This window comes from Vulpes vulpes, chromosome 3 (genome assembly GCF_048418805.1).
Source record: "Vulpes vulpes isolate BD-2025 chromosome 3, VulVul3, whole genome shotgun sequence".
In the NCBI taxonomy this organism is placed as follows: domain Eukaryota; kingdom Metazoa; phylum Chordata; class Mammalia; order Carnivora; family Canidae; genus Vulpes; species Vulpes vulpes.
Window position 1 is genome coordinate 21,756,957 of NC_132782.1, and position 15,626 is coordinate 21,772,582.

A 15,626-nucleotide genomic window follows, 5' to 3' on the forward strand; every position below is an offset into this window, starting at 1 on the left:
TATTTTGTCTATTTTTAAATGATTTTATTTATGTATTTAGAGAGAAAGTGCAAGTAGTGTGAGGAACAGAGAGGGACAAGCCGACTCTGCACTGAGCGTGGAGCCAGATGCAGGGCTCCATCTCAAGATCCCGAGATCGTGACTTGAGCTGAAATCAAGAGCTGGACACTTAATCCACTGAGCCACCCAGGCACCCCTCATCTGTCTGCTTTTAAAGAACACCAGGGCTGCCTGGCTGGTTCAGTCAGTGGAGAATGCAGCTCTTGATCTCAGGGGTGTAAGTTCAGGCCCCACCCACATTGGGTATAGAGATTACTTAAAAATAAAATCTTAAAAAAATCACAAAAATAAATTTATATTATCTATATCTCACTACCAGCCCCAGAAATACTAGAAACAGGGATACTGAGTTTGGCTGTACATTCACTGTTGCTTACAAAGACAAGAACTAAAGAAAAATAGTCAATGTGATCAATTCTCTGAGGCCTTCTTTCCCAACGTGTCTGAGCTGAGGCTGGCAGCAGGAATTCGTGATGCCATCTCGTATGCACACCACAACTGATCCAGCTCCCAGCACAACCGTTGCACAGATCTGGGGAAGCTGGCCACAGAAGAACTACATCACAATGTAGAAAGAGCCTTGTTCTTTTAACAAAGTACTCAGTTCAAAGCAAAGTGAAAAGCCTTTTTGTTTGCTCTCGCTTCACATCTAGGTTCATTTTCGGTCTCCCCCTCGCTTTGTGTAGAAAAAAAAAATTTTTTTTAATTGTCAAAAAATGTTTCCTAAGCCTTTTTGGTAAACACTACACCTCGGCCAGGAGGGAGCCTGACTCTCCAAAGAATTTATACTCTAAGATGTGGGGAGAAGAAAGGCAGACCAGTGGGTGTACAGCAATTTTTATTGCCGAATCAACTATCGAAATGCAAATCCTAAGTATATGTGGGGCAGGCAGTAGCAGCAAGTCAGGGCAAGTCGCACTGCCTTTTCACTCTCCTTTCCTGACCTCCACTTCTCTTCCTGCTTCCTGGCCTTGTTGTATAGTGAGAAATCTATTGTCCATTGGTGGAGTTCCAGTATGCCTGAGCATGTTTGTCAAACTGGTGGGGCAGGCCTTGTAGAAGCGTGATGGGCCTCTGGCAATGAACTCAAACTGGGTCTGCTACTTAAATTCAAACACATCCAGACAAGTCTAGCAAATGAGTAGGGGTAGGAGAAAGCCACATGTGTGAGATGCACAGAAGTTTCCCAACAGAACTCCATTTTCAGGGAAGAGCGAGAGGCTTATCTGCATGAGCAACGACTGATTTATTTTCCCCTCTTAAAATAATCCTTTTTTTTTTTAAGATTTTATTTATTCATGAGAGAGAGAGGCAGAGAGAGAGAGAGAGAGAGAGAGAGGGGCAGAGACACAGGCAGAGGGAGAAGCAGGCTCCACGCAGGGCCTCACGTGGGACTTGATCCCAGGCCCCCAGGGTCAGGCCGTAGGCCGAAGGCAGTGCTAAACCGCTGAGCCACCCGGGCTGCCCAATAAAACCTTTTTTTAATTATTATCATGATTGAGGCATACATAATTGACATATAACATTATATAAGTTTCGAGTGTACAACATAATGGTTGGATATTTATATACGTATATTGCAAAATGATCAAAAAATAAGTCTGGCTAACACCCATCACCATACACAGTTACAGAATTTTTTCTCTTATGAGAATTTTTAAGATTTACTGTTAACTTTCAAATATGCAATACAGTGTTATTAACTGTAGTCATCATGCTGTACATGAAATCCCATGACTTATTTATTTTATAAGTTTATTATTTTATAAATAAGTTTATAAAATGTGTGCTTTGTGACTCCCTTCACCCATATCACCCACCCCCACCCCAGCCACTGGCACTAATCATGCTAACTTTCTCAGCGTCAGTCCAATTTTAGTGTATGTGCTGCCGAAGCGAGCACTCAAAAATAACTCTTATGATTGTTTTTGAGTCCCAGGAAATTGGGACACGGGGTCAGAATCTGTATACCCCGTGGGACTATCACTGTTGCAGGCCAGAGCAGGATTTGCTATCAGATCAGAAACAAGCCTTAAGGGTGCCTTCGTATACATCAGAACAAGATGCCCCGCATCAGAGGCTGGTCCTGGGAGACACCGGGGGCAGGTAACTGCTGTTCAAAGCCAGACAACCACACATGGAGGCTCTGATTGGAATGAGGAGCATGCTATTAAGCCAAAGGACTCCAAAGTACCCCACTCCTGCATGGGGTACAGCTACCTCTCCTCCCCATAGGCCCCAGAAAAGATATTTAGAAGTGATGGGAAATGGAAATTAAAAAACCATATGCCCAAAACCCCAACGCAGAGCTCTCTGATTACAGGCCAAGCACATGGATTAAGCTTAACTCAAAATGAGTTCTCTCTTTTCCCTGAAGCCCAACTAACATCTTGGCATCTTCCATCGCTTAAGCCAACTAGCCTCATGGGATAAGAGACCAAAGTAAAAAATAGCCCAAATGGTGACCTGAAATCTGACCTAACAAAGCCTGAGAAAGGAACAGTCAGAGGAGATGTGGGGGAGACCTGGAGAGAGTGAGCTAAGACTGCCTGGTCATGGGCTTGACCATCATAGTTCTCAAAGTGCAAGTTTAAGGAGCTGCTATTAAAATATTTAAAAAAAAAAAAAAAAAGTGAGGTGGAAAAACAATTAGGAAGCCAAAAGTAGTGTGGAATAAATCAGAACAGTATTCCAATACCACAATCCAAAAAGAACAAAAATGTTCTTAAATATTAGGGAACTTAATATCAGAACTTAAATATTAGGGACACCTCAGTGGCTCAGTGGTTGAGGATCTGCCTTTGGCTCAGGCCGTGATCCCAGGGCCCTGGGATCAAGTCCCACATCGGGCTCCCCACAGGGAGCCTGCTTCTCTCTCTGCCTGTGTCTCAGCCTCTCTCTCTCTCTGTCTCTCACGAATAAATAAATAAAATTTAAAAAAAATAGAGGAGTGACAATTTCCTGGAACACATCCATTTCTTAATTACTTAGCTGACTAATCCAATAAAGTCTACATTTACTAAACTCCAAGCTATAACCAAGGATTTTTTTTTCTTTTGATGTATCTTAAAACATTTTAAAGTACTTGCTATAGTCATTTTATGTAGATTTATTAGAAAGTTTATGGAATGGAATGTAACTGCTATAGTTTTAGTAAATAATAAAACTACTGCAGTCTCTTAACAAAAAGTGATATAAAAATAATAAAATGATTCATCATTCTTCAAGTGGCAGATGGCCCCCTACAAAGAGTGGTTTGACTTATGTTTTCTTCTTTTTTTTTACTTTACAATGGTGCAAAAGTGATACGTGCTCAGTAAAAACCAAATTTTCGATTTTGATTTTGGTTTTTTTTCTGGGTCTAGTGACATGCAGTATGATACTCCTTTGTGATGCTGGGGGCCACAGCCCCAGCTCCCAGTCAGCCCTGCCACTGAGGCAGGAAACAGTTGACACCCTTACAAAACCTTTGGTTGTACCCACACAGCCATTCTGTTTTTCACTTTCAGCACAGTAGTCCATAAATTACATGGGACATGCAATACTCTGTTCACAAATAGGCTTCATGCTAGAGGATGTTGCCCAGTGGTAGGCCAGTCTAAGTGTTCGAGTGTTCTTAAGGTAGGTGAGGCTAAGCTGTGATGCTCAGCAGATTAGGTGCATTAAATGCATTTTCGACTTTGATGGGTTTATCAGGACTAAACCCCATCGTAAGTTGAGGAAGATCTGGATAATATTCACTGTGCATTTTACTCAGAAAGGAAGGGAGAAAAATCCAACTGAGGCATGGTGTTCAAAGTGGCCACAAAACTTTTTTTCAAAAGTTGTATTTTCCACAGTCCATATCTATATAAATACAGATAAAAGGAGATCTGCTCCAGGGGTATGCTGGTAAATGTTTTTGACGAGAAGCTCTCCCAGAAACACTGATTTGGAGCTTGCTGCTTGTGTGGTGGAAACGGTCCCACCTTGGTCATCACCAAAGACTTGGAAGAGCTACACCGAATCTGCACTAGTGGGCAGCTCACCTGGGACACCCTTGCACCACCCCCTACCACTCAGTCCCCTCTCCCTTAACACCCAAGGGCACATTTTGAAAACTTTTAGTGAGATAACTTGGTACAAGGAAATTTTTGATGGCTATCCCAAAGATTGCTAAATTGCTGCTGAGCAATACTTAGAAATCCTGTTTTCCTCACCTTATCTTACAATCCAATGAGAGGTCTAAAAATACACTGTAGAGATTTAGTAACCACCAATAAACAAATCCCTCCCTCGTTTAAATAACCTTTGACCTTCATTCATCCAATGACATTCCCCGTATACACTCTATATACCTTTTGTCTCAAATTTACCATTGTGTAAAAAAAGAAAAAAAAATAGCATTGTGTGGAATTCTAAAAAGGGCACACAAAAATTTGCTCTTAAAACTCTAAAAGTCAGAGGGAAAGTCCCACTTTCCCTCCCTCTCCTTTTCCTTATCTTTTTCTCTCAAAGCCTCTCAAACCGCCTCCCTCCCACTCTTCTTCACTATCTCTTTCCAAAAATTGTAATGAATTTGGAGCCGGTCAGCCTGGCTGAATGAGGAATTCATACAGAAGCGGAGCACCTTTCAACCCCTTTACCCTCCCAGCCTTAGATCTGAACGACATGGGTCTTTTGATTTGGGAGGAGTCTAGAGAGAAGGCCAGAAGGAAATTACCCTCCTGGTGTTTCTATCTCAGAGATCCCAGGGAGTCACAGCAGTCACCATAGTCACAGGAGACGCCCAGTTAGACGGTGCCAGGGGAGGCGGTGGCCTGTGGACAGAAGCATGGAAGGAGGAAATGATTAGGAATCCTAGCTTGTGCCACTTCTTAACCAATACCTTCATTTTCTCCCTTCTTTTTATGTGTTTGCTTTCTTGTTAGCTAATAACTACTCCATTTTTTTCTTATTTTCATGGTTCTCTCTAGCCACCTTACTTTTTTCATTAAAATTTTGTTTTATTTTATTTTATTTACTTATTTGACAGAGAGAGAGAGAGAGAGCACAAGTAGGCAGAGTGGCAGGCAGACGGAAAGGAGGAAGCAGGCTCCCCACTGAGCAGAGAGCCTGATGACTTGGGGCTCCATCCCAGGACCCCGGGATCATGACCTGAGCCAAAGGCAGATGCTTAACCCACTGAGCCACCCAAGGTGCCCCTTCACTTATTTTTGTAAATGCTGTTGGATTCTGCTATCGGCCAACAAGAAATAAACATTTCTTCGGGTATGGTAGGAATCTACAGTGAACTATTTGCAATTTCTCATGGGCAGGTCCAGGTAACCAAACAAAAAAAGGGGTGGAGCTTGATCCTGAAAATTAAACAAATTGGGGAGCCCTGGAAGGCTGTCCTCCCCAGACAGTAGCTTGGCTGGGAGGCTGAGCCAGTTCAGTATTCCACACACACTTATGAAGCCCCTACTATGTGCTAGGCACTTGCTAGGGGTGGAGGCTCTGGAAATGGGTTCTGCTAGTCAAGAGTCCCCGGCTGCCCTCATTTTATTGTTATTGTTGTTTTCTGCAGAGGCAGGGAGCTGGGGGATCTATTCTCATTTTAGGCGACCTTTAAATACCCACCTACACCCACAGACTGATCTGAGACTCTAAGCAAACACCCCCCCCAGCCAGTCAGGGAGGGAGGAGGGAAGGGCAGTGACTTGGGGAAGGAGAGTGAAGGGAGGCAGAGAGGTCCTCTGGATGAGGCAGGCTTGGCAGCCTGAGGACCTGGGGAGACAGGTGTGTGAAGGGCGAAAAACTTGCAGGAGAAATCATAGGAGATGATCTGGAATATACGAATTTAGGAGAGAAGAGCTCCAGGAAGGAGCAGGGCAGGAGAGGACAGAGAAAATACCTCCTGGTGGGAAGCTCACCAAGGGGAACCTGCTCAGAGGGGAGGCCCTCACAACCAGGAGTTACTGGAGGGCCATGCCAGCGCCCAGGGTTCAGGATCCCACCACCCCCGCCACCCCCGCCCCAGTCACATGGCTGCTGAAAGAACCCAGTCAATACTGGAGAACAAACCCGGTGAAGGAGAACGAAGCCAGGACTTTGCCCACTTCTCCAGAAACCAGAAGGCCGAAAACGACAATACATCCTAAACCTGGGAATAGAAGGATGATAGGATAACCAGCACAGGCTGGTCCAGGAAGGAGCTAGATGGGCTAACGCTCACAGTGGGTGCCAATTACCATTCTAAGCACTTTCTTGTATTTTAGCTCATTTAACCGTCAACAACAGCTCTGTGAGATAGGTGTGGTTATTATATCCATTCTACACATGGGAAACAGAATGTTTAATCTATTTCTGCACAGCTAATAAGTAATGAGGTCTGGATTCAAAACCAGGTAGTGGGGGGGGGGAACCCCTGAGTGGCTCAGCGGTTGGGCGCCTGCCCTTGGCCCAGGTCGTGATCTTGGAGACCTGGGATCGAGTCCCACGTCAGGCTCCCTGCATGGAGCCTGCTTCTCCCTCTGCCTATCTCTCTCTCTCTCTCTCTCTCTCTGTGTGTGTGTCTCTCATGAATAAATAAGTAAAATCTTTAAAAACAAAACCAAAATCAGGTAGTGTTGCTCTGTGCTTGCAGAACCCACACCCTTAATCCTATGCTATAGCACTAAAAAAGAATAGAACAAAACTGGGAATGAGTTAATGTTTTCAAATAAGTAACATGAGACTGTTTTTAGAATAATTTACTTCACTCCTCACTAGACCGTGTCCCAAAATTCTTTTATGTCACAGTAAAGGCATTTGTTCACATGACATTCTGAGCACCTTGTACAAGAGGCACACATACATGGCATTCAGCAAACATTTACAGATCCTCTATTCCAGGCAGTGGACTGAATGATAGGAGTTCCTGCTTCCATGGCATTTACAGTCAAGTGGGGGGACTCAGTGGTCGTAGGTTATTACTGGAGAAAGCAAGATAGAGAAAAACTCTGAAGTTTAAAAAAGAAGAAGGAGAATTGGGTGTACCTGGCTGGCTCAGTCGGTAGAGCAACTGAGTCTTGATCTCAGGGTAGTGAGTTTGAGCCCCACGTTGGGTGCAGAGATCACTTAAAAAAACACACACACACATTAATATTAAATACTGATTCCATACCAGGTACCATAAAATTTCACACATAATTGTACTGTTCCTACATCAACTCTACCTATCTTACAAAGAAACTGAGGCACTGGAAAAAATAAATTGGCCATATTCCCAGAATAAGTGGCAGAGATTCAAATCTAGATTTCTCTAATATGATGGGCAGCCTGGGTGGCTCAGCGGTTTAGTGCCGCCTTCAGTCCAGAGTGTGATCCTGGAGACCTGGGATCGAATCCCACGTTGGGCTCCCTGCATGGAGCCTGCTTCTCCTTCTGCCTGTGTCTCTGCCTCTGTGTGTGTGTGTCTCTCATGAATAAATAAATAAAAATCTTTAAAAAGGAAAAAAAAGATATCTCTAATACGAAAATCTAGGTTCCCTCTTTGACGCTACATGGAAATAAAGAATTCCTTTGGAGGGGCGCCTGACTGGCTCAGTTGGAAGAGCATGTGACTCTTGATCTCAGGGTTGTGAGTTTGAGGCCCACGTTGGGGGTAGAGATTATTATTTTTTTAAAATAAGATACTAAAAAAGAAAAGTTCCGTGAAAAGAATGAAAGTCAGTAATAGTGAACTGAACCTCTGTGGACTTCTAAATCATAATCACAAATAACTGGTTTGAATATGTGAATTTTCTGAACATATTTGAGTGAATTGGTTTGAATATGTGAATTAGACAGGGGAGTAGATTTGAAAACAGTGGAATGTTGGATTAAAGGCCTGCATATTCTGAAGTACAATCTTTATAGGAAGTATCTTTAGTTTTATGATGATAAATACTTAGACTTTAGTTAGTTCCTCTTTTGAGGGTGTTTGAGGACAACGGCATTCTCAGGGCAGCCTTAAGAAATGGTGAGAAACTTTACCTAATTCCTAGTGTATAGAGTAGAATTAAGCCCCTTTAGTAACTTAAATTAGTTTGCATTTCTGTTAGAAAGCTCCTGGTGGCAAGCTGATCTAAACACTCTCTTCCTTCATGGGGTAATGGAAAGGCGTGGTGCATCGAGAACAGCTGTGACCCCACTTCAAATTCTGGACGCCCCACTTTGTCCTGTTGTGGTGGAAATACAAAGCAACCCAACGCAAGTAAAGGTAGTACTATCTTCAAAATTAATTTGTTCTGTTTACACACACACACGTAGTGATCCAGTGGCCCTATGAACACATCCTAAGAAGAGTAAAAAGTGAGAATAACACAGGACCAATGTAGTAACAAAAAGGAGGAATAAAAATTATTTAATGAAATCTTCATAAGGATCCCCATGATTGTCCTTCTCTCTGGGATCCTCCAAGCAAGCACCACTTTGCAACAGGCTTTATGTCTTTGGTCACAAGAGCATCTCCTGAAGTAATCAAAGCCTATAGGTTTTTTTTTTTTTTATAATATTAGTTTTAGGTGTACATTTTTTTAAAATTAATTTTTATTTATGATAGTCACAGAGAGAGAGAGGCAGAGACACAGGCAGAGGGAGAAGCAGGCTCCATGCACCGGGAGCCCGATGTGGGATTCGATCCCGAGTCTCCAGGATCATGCCCTGGGCCAAAGGCAGGTGCCGAACCGCTGCGCCACCCAGGGATCCTGAAGCCTATAGGTTTAAAAAAGAGTTAGCAGTTACCACTTCGATGACTAGAATCATTTGGGGGAATTTTTAAAACTCTTGATGCCCAGGTTCTACCAACAAAGATTATGATTGAATTGGTCTGGGGTACAGCCTGGACATCAAGACCTAATTTTAAAAGCTTCCCATCTGATTCTAATGTGCAGTCAATGTTGAAAATCACCATCACTGTTAGGTTTGAAACATAAGGTGTGACTGGCTTTCATCTATTTAAAAACAATTAGTGTAGGGATGTCTGGGTGGCTCAGTGGTTGAGCATCTGCTTTTGGCCCAGGGCGTGATCCCAGGGTTCTGGGATCAAGTCCTTCATCAGGCTCCCTGAAGAGATACTTCTCCCTCTGTTCCTCCCTCTGTCTCTACTTCTGTCCTCTGTGTCTCTCATGAATAAATAAAATCTTTTTAAAAAAATTTTTAAAAAATAAATATAATGAGTGTGTTGTGCCTAGACAGGACAGCCCCAGATTCCCTGGCCACCATGGATAAGAATCTGGATTATACACCATTGAGCCTTTAGGGGACAGCTTTGATGGCCATCTCTTCCAGAGGGGACACAGCAACAGGACATGCACCAGAGCCATGCGCTTTTGTTGCCCTGCTAAGCCCAGCTATCAGAACGACTGTTCTTCTGACATGATAAGGAAAGTCAGTTTCTAGGAAGGCAGACCCATACCCCAAACCCTCCTCCCCATGTGCCTCTGCTATCATTGTACATAGATCCTGCCTGCGATGCTGAGAAGCTGGAACCCTTAGCACTTTTAGAAGACCAAGCTCCTGGCAGGAAAGCCAAACTCGCTCTAAATGCTGCAGCACTCTTATAAAGGAGGAAAGGTGGTTTACCTTTCTTCGGAGAAAAGAACTTTTCTGTGATGGATTCAGTTCCTAAGTTTGCTTCTTCCAGATATATTTACTGTCATTTTATTCACATGCTTTTATATTTCATTCTAGAAATATTACATAAGCTTTTATCAGGGGACACTAGCACCTTTTATTTTATTTTAGTCAAAATATTTTGAAAGAATTATACATTGTGCTAGGGACAAATGCAAAAAACTTGGGAAAATCTTCTTCCATAACTATATTTTAGGGGCACCTGGGTGGCTCAGTCGGTTAAGCATCCAACTCTTGATTTCAGCTCAGGTCATGATCTCAGGGTTGTTAGGTGGATCCCCCATTGGGCTCCAAGCTGGGTGTGGAACCTGCTTAAGATTCTCTCTCTCTCCCTCTCCTTTTGCCCCTCCTTCCCCCTCCAAAAATTAATTAATTAAAATAAGTAAATTTATTGGGATGCCTGGGTGGCTCAGCAGTTTAGCACCTGCCTTTGGCCCAGGGTGGGATCCTGGAGACCTGAGATCAAGTCCCATGTAAGGCTCCCTGCAGGGAGCCTACTTCTCCCTCTGCCTATGTCTCTGCCTCTCTCTTTTTGTCTCTCATGAATAAATAAAATCTTTAAAAAAAATAAGTATATTTATTTTGCTTATTTCCACTCGCCAGACATACTGTACCTATGGCAAGTCTCTGTGCATTGATTTTTTTAGTATTGTACTGATTTATATATGGAAAGTAATTTGATGTCTAGTCAAAAAACAAGTTCAACTTGGGGCACCTGACTGGCTCAGTCAGTAGAGCATCTGACTCTTGATCTCAAGGTCATTAATTCAAGCCCTATGTTGGGTATAGAGATTATTTAAATAGGGCAGCCCGGGTGGCTCAATGGTTTAATGCTGCCTTCAGCCTAAGTTGTGATCCTGGAGACCCAGGATCGAGTCCCACATGGGGTTCCCTGCATGGAGCCTGCTTCTCCCTCTGCCTGTGTCTCTGCCTCTCCCTGTCTCTCTGTATCTCTCATGAATAAATAAATAAAACCTTTAAAAAAAAAAAAGAGAGAGAGATTACTTAAATAAATAACACCTAAATATATATATAAAAAGAACAAAACTGGGGCACGGGGGTGGCTCAGTGGTTGAGTGTATGCCTTTGGCTCTGGTTGTGGTCCCAGGATCCTGGGATCGAATCCCACATCAAGCTCCTCGCAGGGAGCCTGTTTCTCCTTCTGCCTATGTGTCTGCCTCTCTCTCCTTGTCTCTCATGAATAAATAAATAAAATCTTTAAAAACTAAATTAAAATTTAAAAAAACAAGGACAACTTAAGTAACATATTTCAAAAGCAAACAAGTCAACAGGTTATATATAAATTGTCATAAATATGGCATCTGTCACTTTCCTTTTTTTAATATATATATTTTTTATTTGACAGAGAAAGAGAGCTGGCAAGCACAAACAGAGGGTGAGGGAGTGGCAGAGGGTGAGGGAGAAGTAGGTTCCCCACTGGGCAGGGAGCCTGACATGAGGCTCAATCCCAGGACCCTGGGATCATGACCTGAGCCAAAGGTAGACGCTTAACAACTAAGCCACCCAAGCACCCAGCATTTGTCACTTTCAAAGGCTTCTAATTACTGGACTTAGACTGTTCAAAATCTACATAGTCATTTTTGTAATTCTCTCAGGATAAAAGATTTTACTAAAGTATTAGCATATTAATATGATCTGCTGTTTAGAAAAAGCAATTCCTTGTATGCCTGAAAATAGAACATAGAAAAATACTACACCGCCAATGCTGTCCTGTGCAACGTCACACAATGCAAGAGAAAGGAAGTCCGTGGCATCAGCTCCAAGAAGGCAGGGACCAAGTGGGTTTTATTCACCATTATACCTTCAGCACTCAGCACTGTGGCTAGCACATGGCAGATGATCAGTCGGTCAGTGTTTGTTTAGTGAGAATAAACGTGGAAAGAGAATAAAAGGAAGGGAGACCCTTTCTGCCCCTGGACGCCACCGAGTAAGCATCGTGAAAGTCTCCCCTGCCACCACCGTCATGTCTAAGTCAGAGTCTCCCAAAGAGCCTGAGCAGCTGCGGAAGATCTTCATCAGAGGTCTGAGCTTTGAAACAACCGATGAGAGTCTGAGGGGCCATCCTGAGCATTGGGGAACACTTACGGACTGTGTGGTAGTGAGATATCCAAACACCAAGAGCTCCAGAGCCTTTGGGTTTGTCACCTATGCCACCGTGCAGGAGGTGGATGCAGCCATGAATGCAAAGCAATACAAGGTGGATGGAAGGGTTGTGGAACCAAAGAGGGCTGTCTCAAGAGAAGATTCTCAAAGACCTGGTGCCCACTTAACTGTGAAAAAGATTTTTGTTGGTGGCATTAAAGAAGACACTGAAGAACATCATCTAAGAGATTATTTTGAAAAGTTTGGGAAAATTGAATTGAATGAGATCATGACTGACCAAGGCAGTGGCAAAAAGAGAGGTTTAAAGAAAAAAAAAAAAGAGAGAGAGGTTTTGCTTTTGTGACATTTGATGACCATGACTCTGTAGACAAGAGTGTCATTCAAAAATACCATCCTGTGAATGGCCACAACTGTGAAGTAAGGAAAGCCCTATTGAAGCAAGAGATGGCTAGTGCTTCGTCCAGCCAAAGAGGCCAAAGTGGTTCTGGAAACTTTGGTGGTGGTCGTGGAGGTGGTTTTGGTGGGAATGACAACTTTGGTCGTGGGGGGGACCTTCAGTGGTCGAGGTGGCTTCGGTGGCAGTGGAGGTGGTGGTGGACAGGGTGGTAGTGGGGATGGCTACAACGGATTTGGTAATGATGGAAGCAACTTTGGAGGTGGCGGAAGCTATAATGATTTTGGCAATTACAACAATCAATCCTCAAATTTTGGACCCATGAAGTGAGGAAATTTTGGAGGCAGAAGCTCTGGCCCCTATGCTGGTGGAGGCCAATACTTTGCCAAACCATGAAACCAAGGTGGCTGTGGCAGTTCCAGCAGCAGCAGCAGCTATGGCAGTGGCGGAAGGTTATAATTACTGCCAGGAAACAAAACTTAGCAGGAGAGGAGAGCCAGAGAAGTGACAGGGAAGCTACAGGTTACAACAGATTTGTGAGCTCAGCCAAGCACAGTGGTGACAGGGCCTCGCTGCTACACAGAAGGCATGTTTTAGACAATACTCATGTGTATGGGCAAAACCTCGAGGATTGTATTTGTGACTAATTGTATAACAGGTTATTTCAGTTTGTTCTGCGGAAAGTGTAAAGCATTCCAACAAAGCGTTTTAATGTAGTTTTTTTTTTTTTTGCACCCATGCTGTTGATTGCTAAATGTAATAGTCTGATCATGACGCTGAATAAATGTCTTTTTTTTAAAGATTTTTTTAAATTTTTATTTATTTATGATAGTCACAGAGAGAGAGAGAGAGGCAGAGACACAGGCGGAGGGAGAAGCAGGCTCCATGCACCGGGAGCCCGATGTGGGATTCGATCCCGGGTCTCCAGGATCGCGCCCTGGGCCAAAGGCACGCCCCCAACTGCTACGCCACCCAGGGATCCCTTTTTAAGATTTTATTTATTTATTCATGAGAGACAGAGAGAGAAAGAGAGAGAGAGAGAGAGAGGCAGAGGGAGAAGCAGGCTCCATGCAGAAGCCTGATGTGGGACTCAATCCCGGGTCTCCAGGATCAGGCCCTGGGCTGAAGGCAGATGCTCAACCACTGAGCCACCCAGGGATCCCATAAATGTGTCTTTTAAAAAAATAAAAAAATAAAGGAAGGGAGAGAAGGAGGAAAGGAGAATATGGAAGTAAAATGGGAGGACATTTCACAAATCCTAGTATGGAACTTTTTCTGTTTTGACCACATTTATTACTCTCACTGTAAACAAGGTCTTTGCATAGAAACCAGATATTCTTTGATGATGGCTAAGACTATGTAATCATAGGTATATTGACAGAGCTTTTTGATGGTGTGTGATGGAAACCCCACTCCACTTAGTTCAAGCAAATAAAGAGAATATTTTTGTTCATGAAACTTTAAAGTTCCAGTTCTTGGCTGACTTCATATGTCCAGATACTCAAATGATGTCCTTTGGTTTGTCTTCCTCTGTCCCTCTGTCTCTGTCTCTCGGTCTCTCTCTCTGTCCCTTTTCTTACTAGTTCTATACTCAGGTAGGTTTTCTGTATGTGCTGGGGCATATGGGCCCTGGCAGTTCAGATACCTCTTCCTCTCTGAGCATGCATATCAATCTCCCAGAACAGGGTTGGTTCTGCTAGACAGGCCACAAGCTCATTCTTAGACCAGTGTCTATTTCCAGAGAAGTGGGCTATTGTGATGGCCACCCATATTCCTTCAGAGCAGGAGAGGGGCAGGTCTCAAAATAGAGGCTATGAAACAAACAAGAAACTAACAGATATCTATGAAGCAATGCAAAGGACTTAATACATTTTTTAAGAGATGTAAAATAGTATGAAGATGGCAAGTTTAGAAATAAAATTTTTTTTTTTTTAAAGAGGAGAAAGGAAAGTAAAAAGTAACCATCAAAAAACATGAAGCAGGGTCGCCCGGGTGGCTCAGCAGTTAAGAGTCTGCCTTCAGCTCAGGGTGTGATCCTGGGTCCTGGGATCGAGTCCCATGTCGGGCTCCCTGCGTGGAGCCTGCTTCTCCCTCCGCCTGTGTCTCTGCCTCTCTCTCTCTCTCTCTGTGTGTGTCTCTCATTAATAAACAAATAAAAAATATTTTAAAAAATGAACCAAAAGAAATTCTTCTAAAATATTAATAATGATTACGTTTAGATGGTAGAACTTTAGGTAATGTTTTTCCTACTTTTCCCTTGTTCGCAATTTTCTTCATTAATCACCCATTTCTATTATTAAAAAAATTCACAGGAGGTGCCTGGAGAGCTCAGTTGGTGGAGTGTGTGACTCTTGATCTTGGGGTTGTAAATTCAAGCCCCATGTTGGAGGTAGAGATTACTAAAAAACAACAAATAGAAACTTAAAACTCACAATATGTGAAGGGACATGTTTTGCATTATAGTTAACTGTGTAAATATTTTCACTTTCCAAATTATCAAAGGAAGGACCAAGTCTTGTGCAACTTTTTTTTTTTTTAAGATTTTATTTATTTATTCATGAGAGACTCAGAGAGAGAGAGAGAGAGGCAGAGACACAGGCAGAGGGAGAAGCAGGCTCCATGCTGGGAGCCTGATGTGGGACTTGATCCCAGGACTCCAGGATCAGGCCCTGAGCCAAAGGCAGGCACCAAACCACTGAGCCACCCAGGGATCCCCCTTTATTTTATTATTATTATTATTATTATTATTATTATTATTTTAGTCTTGTGCAATTTGATTTCTTTCATAGCACCCAAAACAGTGTGTTGCCCTTACTAGGTTCTCAGAAAATATTTGTTGAACAAATGTCAAAACTTGGCTCCTTCCCCACTTGCCATCCTGTCTGAAATCCCTTTCTTCAAACTATGTTTATTTGCCCTTTCTCATTCTGATATATCCTAAATATATTCAGTGATATATTACTGAAGGGAGAATATCGTGGAGGCATCTATTTCCCAGATACAGGACCTTGGTAAAGTTCCATGATAGATGACCAGGAAAAGAGTAAACATTGTACTTTATTATCCTACAGGATATTAACCAGTTTTGTATCGACTGACAAAGTCATTTCAGCATTCCATGTGTGTGTGTATATATATATATATATATATATATATATATACACATATATAAATATGTATATATACATATTTATCAATACTGATATTTATTGACAAAAATATGTTCTTCAAATTATCCTTTGAATTGATATTACTCTTACTGGTCCCCTCATTAATAAGTTGATGAAATTTTGATACATCTTCCTTATATGTTTGCATGAAAATTATGTTTTAGCTTTTTAAAAATGATATTTTAGCACCATGGATTTTTTTTTTTTTTACCATGAATGTTTTTAGGGACATTTTTATTGGCTCATATGTCAGTTTGAAA

General features: G+C 42.5%; 1 pseudogene; it reads left to right on the plus strand.

Annotated features, from left to right (window-relative positions):
* Nucleotides 1-11,661: 11,661 nt before the first annotated feature.
* Nucleotides 11,662-12,655, plus strand: LOC112916553 (heterogeneous nuclear ribonucleoprotein A1-like; annotated as a pseudogene).
* The last annotated feature ends 2,971 nt before the right edge of the window (nucleotides 12,656-15,626 follow it).